General features: G+C 44.0%; 2 non-coding genes across 2 annotated transcripts; both read right to left on the bottom strand.

Annotated features, from left to right (window-relative positions):
- Positions 1-10,166: 10,166 nt before the first annotated feature.
- Positions 10,167-10,248, bottom strand: trnas-uga (transfer RNA serine (anticodon UGA)). Its single transcript has one exon. It is a non-coding gene; the product is annotated as a tRNA-Ser (tRNA).
- A 279-nt stretch (positions 10,249-10,527) lies between these two features.
- On the bottom strand, positions 10,528-10,609 carry trnas-aga (transfer RNA serine (anticodon AGA)). Its single transcript has one exon. It is a non-coding gene; the product is annotated as a tRNA-Ser (tRNA).
- Between the last annotated feature and the right edge of the window lie 1,891 nt (positions 10,610-12,500).

Here is a 12,500-nt window from a genome sequence, read left to right as displayed (position 1 = left end):
ATGCACAATAAATGACTAGAAGCTGGAAAACATGACTTATGTAATAAGGCTGGTTTATCATGGAAACAAATAGATTTTGTTTTACCATTCATGTATGTTCATGTTAGCTGTGCTATCAGACATACAAGCTATAGTTACATCTGCTGGGTGACATGGAAGCTGTATTTAGGGTCACATCTCTCTCTCTCTTTAAAGATCTGTGCTATATAATATGTATGATCAAGTGGCAAACAGCAACGAGGCTTTTGTTGACCACTTGGACAAAATCTGTTTCTGTTTTTTTTTTTTTTTTCACTGACATAATTTATGTCATCATTGTTGTCATTGTCACAAGTACAGGGATTTGCAAAGAAAAAAAGAACATTTTCTGGGATAAGGAAGATTTGATGGATAATCATTTTGATACAAATGACAGCTACACACAATATGATTATTATTATATATATATATATATATATATATATATATATATATATATATATATATATGTGTGTGTGTGTGTGTATGTATGTTTATATGTGTATGTTTGTAACTGTTTATTCTGTAACTTTTTATTATTTGTTAACATTGTTTATATATATATATATATATATATATATGATATGTGTGTGTGTATTGGGGGGGCGCCAAAATTGTTGCTGCATACCCCTCTAACACTGGGTAGTTGCGCCCCTGTTTGTAGCAAATAGCAAGCCCGCGGCACTCTAGGTAACAGCCAGCGAGTGTACTGACACCTAGCGATTAGAAAATATACACGCACCATATTCTCTCTGAAGCAAGATTCTTCCGAAATAAATAGGAGCGTTTCGTTTTCAATCTTTTCTCTAAGGGTTCGAACCTGAGAGCTCGTGCTTTCAAAGAAGGTCCCAGTTTCAATTCACTCGAACATCCAGAGCACATCAAGGGCACGCGCCGTGCACAAAAAGAGAAGTCTGAAGGACGGGGTGAGGAGAGGTGGTGACATGGAGCTCAATTTCAATGGCACCCAGAAAATCTGACAAAAAACCAGACAAAACTGTTTCTTACCAACATAACTCTTTTCAAGGGTAATCCTGTAACAGTGACTCTGGAGAAGAAGTCACTGAAAAGAAAAGGATTCTGTTTTTCCTTTTATAAAGTTTAAGCTAGGCCTCCAGAAGGTTACAAACTAAAGCAGGCGCATGCTGTCAACGTAGTCGGTAGGATTCGAACCTGCGCGGGGAGACCCCAATGGATAGGAGAGAAGAAAAGAGGGAGGAAAGGGAGAAAAAGAAGAGGAGAAAAAAGGAGCAAAACGTACAATATATAAATTTTTATCTACTTTCTTATCTTCTCAACATTGTTTACACACAGTTCTGCACTTATTGCAAGGTTTATCATCACTTTAATTTCATGTCTCTTGCGGGATTCGAATCTATGCCGTGGCAATATCGCTTGCATCTTCGCTTGTTCTCTAGTCTCGTAGTGCATTCCGGAAGTACTACATGCAATGCATTGTGGGTAACGTAGTCATTTTTAACACAGGAACTCTTTTCCATATAAATCCCTACAGTAGTAACCCTGTGATTATGCAATTATGCACATGAATGCATTTAAAGCAAACGCTCTTGTAAGTAAACATATTTTGTGATGTTAACAAATCAATATTCAAATAATTAACTCAAAATGTCACATGCTACATTTAAAGCTATAACAGTATTAACAGTGTATAAATGTAAATAACTTTACATAACACCCTGAAGCATCATGTTTCCCCTCCTTTTTTGTAAACTCAATTATTTGAAAGACTACATCTGTGCAGTACAAGTGAATAAAACATATTCCAAATTGAGTGTTGGGTTTTGTGAATAAATGTAAAATGATTCTGCAAGTAATTCTGGCTTTAGTTTTAACAATTACATTCAATGGATGACACTCACTGTCCTGGTATTCAAGAGGAAATTACTTAAAAACGTGAAGACTGTTATTGGCTACAATAAAATTATTAAACTTTATTGTAACAGACAGACAAGTAATGGTGACAGCAATTATACACTCTTCCTCCAGTCATCCAGGGTCAGTCCTGATGCTGGACAGTACCACTGCCCCTTCAGCTGGGTGTGTCCAGTCCTTTTATTTTGTCCTGTCCAAACCCCTTGCAGGTGTAGTGGTACTTTTCGTTTGTCAGCCTCTTCCGTGGCGGTTCCCCCTTTGACACTAGCTCCTCATCCTCCTGGGCAGCTTTTTTCAGCTATTGGAACATGTCTCAATAAACGTAAACTATTAGAGATTGCAATGAATCTATCATATATATAAAATCAGATACAAATAGGATTGGTATGAATAATAATGCTTTGTTATTAACAAAATGTTATGATAATAATTATGACCGCCGCTACATCTTGTAATAATAATGAGAAAAGAAGGAGAAAATGCATATTAAATTATGTCATAAATTATTTTTTAATTAAATACTGATTGGGCCAACAAGTTGCACACTCTTGCCAGGATTTGCACCTGGAGTCTCCCACCCAAAGGATGGACGTGTTACTATTACACCACAAGAGTTGTTTTTTTTGTTTGTTTTTTGAAATAGTTGCATCAGCAACTATCCTATGTATTTTGTTTTTTGAAAATAGTTGCAACAGCAACTAATTTTTTTTTTCTATTTGCAACAGCAAACATACTTTTTTCTACTTTATTTTCTTGCTTGTTTTTTCTTTGCAGATGGTTTGAACAGTGAATGTGAACATTTTCTTAAAATAAATAAAACATATTATTAAAAATATTTATAAAAAAGAATGTATTAGGTGCATTTACAAAGAGCTTCTCCACTCCTCAAGGGTCTGTCCAGATGCAGGGCAGTACCATTTGCCACGTACCTGTGAGTGTCCAGTTTGCTTTGATTTAGGTTGACCACACAGCTTACACTCATAGTGGTAGCTCTCTTTTGCCTTTCTCATCTTTGGGGGCTCACCTTTCCTCAGTCGCTCCTGGTTCTCAAGGGCTGCCTTGCGTAATCGCCATTCACGCTGGCGATTAAAGGGATCTAGTGCTTGGTGAGGGAACCTAGGTTGGTCGGGACAGTAGGAGGTGGATGAACAGCCCTGGGTGGATGCTGAGGGTGGTGGTTGGGTGGCAGGCCAGCCCTGGATGGATGCTGAGGGTGGTGGGTGGGTTGCAGACCAGACCTAGGTGGATGCTGAGGTTGGTGGGTGGGTTGCAGACCAGCCCTGGGTGGATGCTGAGGGTGGTGGGTGGGTTGCAGACCAGCCCTGGTTGGAGGACCAGCCCCAGGTGGATGCTGAGGGTGGTGGGTGGGTTGCAGACCAGCCCTGGTTGGAGAACCAGCCCTGGGTGGATGCTGAGGGTGGTGGGTGGGTTGCAGACCAGCCCTGGTTGGAGGACCAGCCCTGGGTGGATGCTGAGGGTGGTGGGTGGGTTGCAGACCAGCCCTGGTTGGAGGACCAGCCCTGGGTGGATGCTGAGGGTGGTGGTTGGGTGGCAGGCCAGCCCTGGATGGATGCTGAGGGTGGTGGGTGGGTTGTAGACCAGCCCTGGGTGGATGCTGAGGTTGGTGGGTGGGTTGCAGACCAGCCCTGGGTGGATGCTGAGGGTTGTGGGTGGGTGGAGGACCAAACATGAGAGTGTGCCAGGGGTGCCTGGTAAGAAGACCAGCTCTGGTAGTGTGTTGGGGATGGCTTGTAGGCAGAGGACCAGCCCTCCATACACCTGTTTTGAGAGGAAGCAGCATCGTGTTTGGCAATAGCTGCGTCTCCCCCACCTGTGTGTGGAATAGCAGGTGTTCTGGAACTGTGTCGCTGGCGGATTTTTGCCTCGCCCTCACGGTTCTCAGGCTCCTGGAACTCCAAAAGAGTGTGTCCATGCTGAACTGGCTGTGATGGTAGGTCACAAACCTCCAGGAGGGATTTTTTAGCCACGGCAATCTGCTGTGGAAGCTGCACACCCTGAAGTAAAGAACCCCGTTCAGTTCTCTTTTGGCGATCATGCAGCCTGCAGAGACAGAAAACAAAACACACACAAGAGTTTTTCAGAACATTTTTCAGTGTGTTAATTGTTAAAAATGTTGTTCAAATATGCAATTCAATCAATTTATGAAGATATTAAAGATGAACTCACCAGGAGGACACAGTGGTGTTGTTAATGTTTACCAGTACCAGGTCACTCCTGTCCATGATCTCTCTGCAGTCCTCAACTAGCTGCTTGATGTGAGAGTATGCCATGACAATGGACTGGGGTATGGCAAATGTCCTCCCTTTATTGTCCTTTGGCCTATTTCTGGCTTCCTTGTACTCTTTGTACAGCTTGAGAGCAACACACTCTGAAATTCTGTTTTGGTCTGGTCTGTGAGCAGCCTGACCATGGACCATGAACAATCTGCAAATAGATGACAAGATCACATAGTGCTCATTATATATGCATGTTCACATATTGACATAAATACATTGATACAAATACTAAAGAATATAGCTATATGAGATGTGGATACCTCTCAGCTGCTTGCTGGCCTGGAGCAGAGCCACTGCACTTTCTTGAAGCCCTCCAAGGTCCTGGCAACGTTGTTTTTTTGCTCTTGAGGGTGTATCTGGTGGGGGTCTGGTCAAAGACACTTAGATGTGAGTATAACCTCAAAATCTCTGCCACTTCAGCATTGGAGAGTTTTGTTATAGTTCGGTTAAGCCCAACCAGGTAACCTGCCAAGGCATCAACTGCCTCCCATCCAGGAATCCCTCTGGCATCACACCTAGTGTCCTGTTACAAGAATTGAACCAATAAACACCATAAAATTTTAAACACTGGTACAAGAGCAAATATAAAGAAGCCCACATTTCTGATGGTGAAACATTATCCACTTTACCGTAGCTGGAGTGACGAGCACACTCTCCTCAAATGGGGTGAGGACGGGACTTGCGGAGGCATCTCTCTCATCAAATCGGGTGAGGACGGGCCCAGAAGAGGCATTACTCTCCTCCAATGGGGAGTAGATGGGCCCAGCAGAGGCATTACTCTCCTCCAATGGGGAGTAGATGGGCCCAGCAGAGGCATCACTCTCCTCCAATGGGGACCTGGGATCTGGCCAGGGCCTAGGGCCTAGGGCCACTGCTTCCAAATTGCTGAGGTGATTAATAAAAGTATACACAGAATAAAGAATAAATAAAGAATAAACAATCTTTTACATTTTTTGTGTCTCTTCTACATTAAAAATGAACTGTTTATTAGTTTTCCAATATTTTTTGATGTCTGATATACTCTTGATATAATATTACCTGCAATGTGAGGTCATGAGCCTGTGGTACGGTCACATCAGGACATTCGTCCTCGAGGACTTCATCCAAGATCTCAGGCAGGATGTACCTCACCAATACCAATCTGCTGGCTCATAAGATCTCCTCTGTTGGACTGTGCCAGAAGATATTCTACAGCAATACGCTCTCCTGCAATAAGTATTCACCAAGGGAAAAATTATTCTTTTACTTGCCTACCATGTCACAATATAGGTCTGATCATCATCAACAGCAGACTTTTCTTACCGTTAGGTTTCCCAGGGGGGATAAACTCTGGAAGAAGAGGTTTTCCCAACACTTTGTTGCTGAGCGTATTCACATTGGACATCAAACGAATGTTATACAGCTTTGTCCTGGATGTCTCAGTCATAGAAAGTGACTGACCGGTTTAAATTCCACCTTGACACACCCTCAAGCATGTACATCTGAGTGTGCAATGCATTGCATCTCCACCCGGATGAGACAAAAAACAGGATCACTGATTACAACAAATTAAAACAATATTATGTCAACATTCAATAGCAAAATATACCATATGTGTGTGAGGTTTTAACATGCCTGGAATGAAAGCAAACTGGTGCTTATGAAAGCTTTCCAGAGAGGAGGACCCTCTGCTGCATCTTAGCACATCCAGTGTCTTCTCTCCTTTCTCCAGCCCTGACCCAATGTTTGTGTAAAGCTGCACTCCTGGTGGATCCTGAATGCAGGCAAGGTGCTTTTGCTGTACCTCCCACACTTGAGACATGCGTTCATGGTTTATAAGGTGCAGCCCAGTGCCGTCCACAAGGTGCCACATGGAGTCAAGAAGACTTTTGATGAGGGCACGAGTCTCCTCCACTCCACGGGTTTTCCTGCGGCAGTGCTTGGCTAGCTCTTTAGAGCTGATGCTCGCCAACACCTGGGCATCTGTTGGCTCGTGGCCCTGATGCTTTTGCCTCAGCTCTGACCGCTTCGCCTCTTTCAGATGACAGATGTCCTGGTAATCCCATTCAAAAATGCAACTCGACAATTTGGAGCAACGTACCGTACAGTGGATGGTGTTCTGTGGTGAGACCGTTGGTGAATCGCCTCATAAAGTGGAACACATCCAACCGCACAGTGGACGTCCATGGCCGAAACCAATGGAGAACTGGGCTCACTCCTGTGTAAAAGCATTTTTTGGTTTGTATTGTCACCAACTGCCTTAATTTGGCAAAAAAAACATCAACACAAATTACAGGAAACCCACCTCTGTCACTGCAACAGTCTCTATCCACATAGATAGCAGCTGGCTGTGGCTCACCAGCATCCCTGTACCGTTGAACGATCACAAGTCATCCAGCCCAGCCCCCTCGCCGGTTGTGAGGACCGAGTTGAGGACCTGACCATACTCGTTCCCCACATTGGACATCCATGTTGCCGTGTTCTCAATCCCCCCAGCAAGTTTTTTGGTAACCTTTTATAACAAAAGTATATACATCATTAGCATATGTATTCTTATCAAACCCTAAAAGAACAAATGAGCTCAAGCTTATATAGGTTTACATTTACCTTCTTAGTGGAATCGAGCTTCAGAATTCTGCCAAACGTTGAAGTGATGACACCTTTGAGTTCATCAAGGTGACCGACAACATCGTTGGCATGCACTGTCTCGAACCACTGGGCCAGGGGCAAGGGAGAGAAGGGTGGTGGTGGTGGGGGATAAACAGCCTGGGACTGCTTCAGGCAGGATCTCTTGTGAATTTCACAATCTGTGAAATAGTCACAGGATCTCCTAGCCCACTCCTCACTGTGTGCCTCTTGAAAGGCCTGCTGCAGGTAACTGGAGCTATTCCCTGCTGTTCTAGGACGCAAAAGTGTCACACATTTTCTGTCCAGTGCCAAATGTGTAGTCAACACAGCAGGGAATTTGTTGCGGTTTAGAGGGGTCAAGTTGCTTTAAAATGTCACTACTCCAAGGACAGACAGGTTGTTTGCACTGGCTGCCCCTTGGGTAATCTCCCCCTATTAAATAGTACTTGCTATCCACATCAATGACCTCTCTGACCTTGGTGTAAATGCCAGGGTGGTGCATCTTTCGGTTGCACAGAGTGCATTTCAGAGGGATGCCCCACATACGCATTGGTGCCCAGGAACATCCTCTGTCGAAAGTAATCATGTGGGTTTGGAGGTGCCACAGATCTGATTGGGCTTGGGGGGTGGTGCCAATTCTGACATTCTGTCTCAGCTGCCAACTTGCGTCATAGAGGATGTGGGCAATCCACTCCCGATCACCTGGCTTGATGACCCGGAGGAACGGCTTTGGCAAAAACCTGGCCCGCCTTACCTCTGGAAAGCACAGAGGGACTGGGAGCCCTGGTGCTGCTGGAGGAGGAGCAGAAGCAGGAGAAGGAAGAAGTGGTGTGCCACTCTGAGTCGCTGGTGCCATCTCAGATAGTGTGGAAGGGCTAGGAGCAGGAGCAACTTGGAGACAGATGGTTGGTGTCGTCTCTTGGGCTGTGAGGCAGACTGGAGCTGGAGCATCTCGGGGAGAGACGATTGGTGTCGGTGTCATCTCTTGGGCTGGGGTAGTGGAGGGACGGGCTGAAGGGGTTAGAGGAGAAATGTTTGGGAGGTCTGTGGGAGATTTTGAGACATGACACTTCTCAAGGTGCTCTGATAACCTGACAGCACCCATGGCCTTTGTGCCGCAGTGCTCACACTGCTCCTGGACATGGAAGTCTGACAGGTGCTGAGTAAACTGGTCAAAGAGCACTTCCTGAGCACAAAGGGAGCATGTCATGGTATTATCACCGCTCCCTGTCTGCTGTGGACCTGCTGCGGTCCCTGTCTGCTGTGGACCTGCTGCGGTCCCTGTCTGCTGTGGACCTGCTGCGGTCCTTGTCTGCTGTGGACCTGCTGCGGTCCCTGTCTGCTGTGGACCTGCTGCGGTGCTTGTCTGCTGTGGACCTGCTGCGGTCCCTGTCTGCTGTCCTGACTGAGGGAAACAATATTTTGTATTTACTCTCTATATCCTCTTATCCTCTAAATCACACAAAACTCTGCATCAAAACAGTGATTTGGAGAATCAAGCACAACGAAGAACCAGCCATGGGAAACAGCTGTAGAGGAAGCATTTGTCAGCATCTTTGTCTCATATCATATGTTTAAGGATTCAATGACATTACTTACATCATGGTAGCCACATTTGCAGGGGATCTTTTTCTCAAAAATGTCTTTTTTTCTGACCGTTAGGCCAAATGCAGGGGTCAGGGGACAATTCTTTATCCTCTCTAACACTGCCTTCCAACGTCTGCTCCCAGGTCTCTGGCCAGTGGAAAATTTATATTTCCCCTGGGCAAACAGCATCATGACGCCGGTCCAGAATATATCTGGCTTTCCTTCCTTTGGCATCTCTATAGGACAAGAGGCAGTCATTAGGCTGTTGTAGGCAACATGTAGGTCTACATGCACAGACAGACAGACAGATAGATAGGAAATTATGCAACTACAATATAAGGTTGTATGTTTTTTTCCACAGTCTCAACTAATTTGGTCAGGAATATTTCAAGTCTTAAGTTTCTGAGACACTGTTTCATTTATATTGTTATGCTAATGTGAAATAGTTTGTTCAGATCTCATCAGATGGCATGAACTCACACGGATGGTTGTCGGTTATTAAAAATGTAATCAAAACAGTTTAGTGATGAAAGAAATGGAAAAAAATGATACTCTCTCACTCACAATCTCTCTCTCTCTCACTCTCTCTCACAATTGGTATCTGAAATTGTATGATGAATGACATGAATATATATTAAAATATCCAATTCAGTTTACCTTGATGCCTATTTTCTGTGTCAATTTCTTGTCCTATTGCAATAGATGTTATATGGTCAGTTGGTGTAACCAATATTTTGTCTAAAAGACTAATATTTTACAAAAAAAGTTAATATGAATAATAATTTAATACTCTACTACACTGTAATAATGGGTGTTTAAACCATTTGTACTCAAATGGTCAAAGAATAGACATAAAACAAGATGTTTACAGCATATGGTCTTGCTCAGTACAACGAAAAACCCATATCATTTATAATAAAACATATTCTCATAGGATATTACTAAATAAACTACTAATTTCATGCAATTGCATGAACTCTAGGAGGTGTGAAATATTAGATATTGGTCATTTTTTGTGGTTACACCACTTGACAGTTTAACGGGCTGTCAGTTCTATCTTTTGTTAAAAATAGTATAAATTTCATATTAAATAATAATTAACATAGCGATCAGGTTTCTGACCGTCTTATTATTGCCGCGCTCTTATCGTTATTGTAAACTTGTGTCAAAGGCGCAGTTGTTTGTAGCAAATAGCAAGTCCGCGGCACTCTAGGTAACAGCCAGCGAGTGTACTGACACCTAGCGATTAGAAAATATACACGCACCATATTCTCTCTGAAGCAAGATTCTTCCGAAATAAATAGGAGCGTTTCGTTTTCAGTCCTTTCTCTAAGGGTTCGAACCTGAGAGCTCATGCTTTCAAAGAAGGTCCCAGTATCAATTCACTCGAACATCCAGAGCACATCAAGGGCACGCGCTGTGCACATAAATAGTAGTCTGAAGGACGGGGTGAGGAGAGGTGGTGACATGGAGCTCAATTTCATTGGCACCCAGAAAAACTTGCCATGAACCAGATTCGAACCGGGGTTACTGCGGCCATATTGCAGAGTACTAACAACTATATGATAACTGCGAGCTACCGGTCTACCCGACGTGTCCCTGACTACCAAGGGGCCTTGTCATCTTTAGCTTGCAGACTAAACTGTTTCTTACCAAACATAACTCTTTTCAAGGGTAATCCTGTAACAGTGACTTTTTTTCCTTTTATAAAGTTTAAGCTAGGCCTCCAGAAGGTTACAAACTAAAGCAGGCGTATGCTGTCAACGTAGTCGGCAGAATTCGAACCTGCGTGGGGAGACCCCAATGGATTTCAAGTCCATCACCTTAACCACTCGTCCACGACTTCAAGCTGGCTGAAAGGGGCATGTGACCCGTGATTCGAACCGGGGTTGCTGCGGCCACAACGCAGAGTACTAACCACTATACGATCACGGCGAGCTACCGGTCTACCCGACGTGTTCCTGACTACAAACTGGCCTTGTCATCTTTAGCTTGCAGACAAAACTGTTTCTTACCAACATAACTCTTTTCAAGGGTAATCCTGTAACAGTGACTTTTTTTCCTTTTATAAAGTTTAAGCTAGGCCTCTAGAAGGTTACAAACTAAAGCAGGCGCATGCTGTCAACGTAGTCGGCAGGATTCGAACCTGCGCGGGGAGACCCCAATGGATTTCTAGTCCATCGCCTTAACCACTCGGCCACGACTACAAGCTGGCTGAAAGGGGCATGTCGTTTGGCTTCGTGCCTTGCAGCGTCGCTGCCCGAGGCCAGTGTAGAGCAGCAAGAACTCAACAACAAAACGTACCGCTCCACAAAAAGAGGCTCGTTCGCCCGAACAGGGACTTGAACAGGGACCCTCAGATTAAAAGTCTGATGCTCTACCGACTGAGCTATCCGGGCTCTTGCTCGAGAAGTGTGCGTGCTGCGTGGGAACGCACAGCAAAATGAATCGTATTGGCGCAGAAAAAAGAGTGTCCTCCAATGCATTGCGTTTCATTCTTCGATGATTCAGAACGGCCGTCAAAACGTCTGCTATGTCAAAATATATTTGCAAATTAGTGGGAATGCAGCCTATTAGACTGATGATAATAGTCATTAAAGGAAAATAATGCTAGGAAAAAGAACAAAAACTCACTGCTACTTGTCTGGAAAGCCTCTTCACACGCTTCAATGCTGTTGACTTGCCGCGCTCTTATCGTTATTGTAAACTTGTGTCAAAGGCGCAGTTGTTTGTAGCAAATAGCAAGCCCGCGGCACTCTAGGTAACAGCCAGCGAGTGTACTGACACCTAGCGATTAGAAAATATACACGCACCATATTCTCTCTGAAGCAAGATTCTTCCGAAATAAATAGGAGCGTTTCGTTTTCAGTCTTTTCTCTAAGGGTTCGAACCTGAGACCTCATGCTTTCAAAGAAGGTCCCAGTTTCAATTCACTCGAACATCCAGAGCACATCAAGGGCACGCGCCCTTCACAAAAAAGTAGCCTGAAGGACGGGGTGAGGAGAGGTGGTGACATGGAGCTCAATTTCAATGGCACCCAGAAAACCTTGCCGTGACCCGAATTCGAACCGGGGTTGCTCCGGCCACAACGCAGAGTACTAACCACTATACTATCACGGCGAGCTACCGGTCTACCCCACGTGTCCTTGACTACAAAGGGGCCTTGTCATCTTTAGCTTGCAGACAAAACTGTTTCTTACCAACATAACTCTTTTCAAGGGTAATCCTGTAACAGTGACTTTTTTTTCCTTTTATAAAGTTTAAGCTAGGCCTCCAGAAGGTTACAAACTAAAGCAGGCGCATGCTGTCAACGTTAGGGGTGGGAATTGGCAAAAATTTGACGATTTGATAGTATTGCGATATTTGGGCCACGATTCAACATATTGCGATTCTCAATATATTGCGATACAGCAAGTATTGCGATTCGATTCTGCGATATTGCGATTCACGTCCCCCATATTATTCAAAGGCATTACAAAAAATTAGGAAAATAAGACCGCTCACCTCACTTTAAATGTCACATTTAATTCTGTAAACATTATCTTCTACACATTAACTGAAGTGCAAAAACTGAAAAACTTGTTCTTGAACATTCGGGAGACACATTGCAACACTGGTTTCATCACTTGCCCACCGCGGCACCGAAACAAAAACAAAAAAAAAGTTTAAAGCGTTAAAAATGTTTAACGCAATTACGCAGTATCCGTTAAATCCTGCCTGTATTACACACACACACACACACACGACCCACAGAAAAGACGCGCGTCAGTATCAAGTTCTCTTTCGAGCTTGAACAAACCATAACACACACAAATTATGCCAAAATGTCAGTTTTGTCGAGTGTTCTCATAAGAGCAATCTTGAATTATTTAAATAAACGTAGAGATTTGTGAGAAAATGGGACGCGTGTCAGATCGCGTCTCTGTCCCACATTGCACTGCATTAACGAATGTACAGCGCTCAACGCCTGTCGCTCACTCGTTTTCATTCACTCCTTCAAGTTAACAGTATTAGTGGACTAACGTTAAGTTAGGGAATAGGCCTAACTTAGTGAATGAGGGTTTAGAGGGCGATTTCAACCCATGTTCTCAAGCAGTG

The sequence above is a fragment of the Siphateles boraxobius genome, unplaced genomic scaffold, assembly GCF_051911475.1.
Source record: "Siphateles boraxobius isolate OS27281-9 unplaced genomic scaffold, OSU_SipBor_1 51, whole genome shotgun sequence".
NCBI classification, from domain to species: Eukaryota; Metazoa; Chordata; class Actinopteri; order Cypriniformes; family Leuciscidae; genus Siphateles; species Siphateles boraxobius.
The sequence above is the reverse complement of the archived record's forward strand: the minus strand, read 5'-3'. Positions and strand labels throughout refer to the sequence as shown.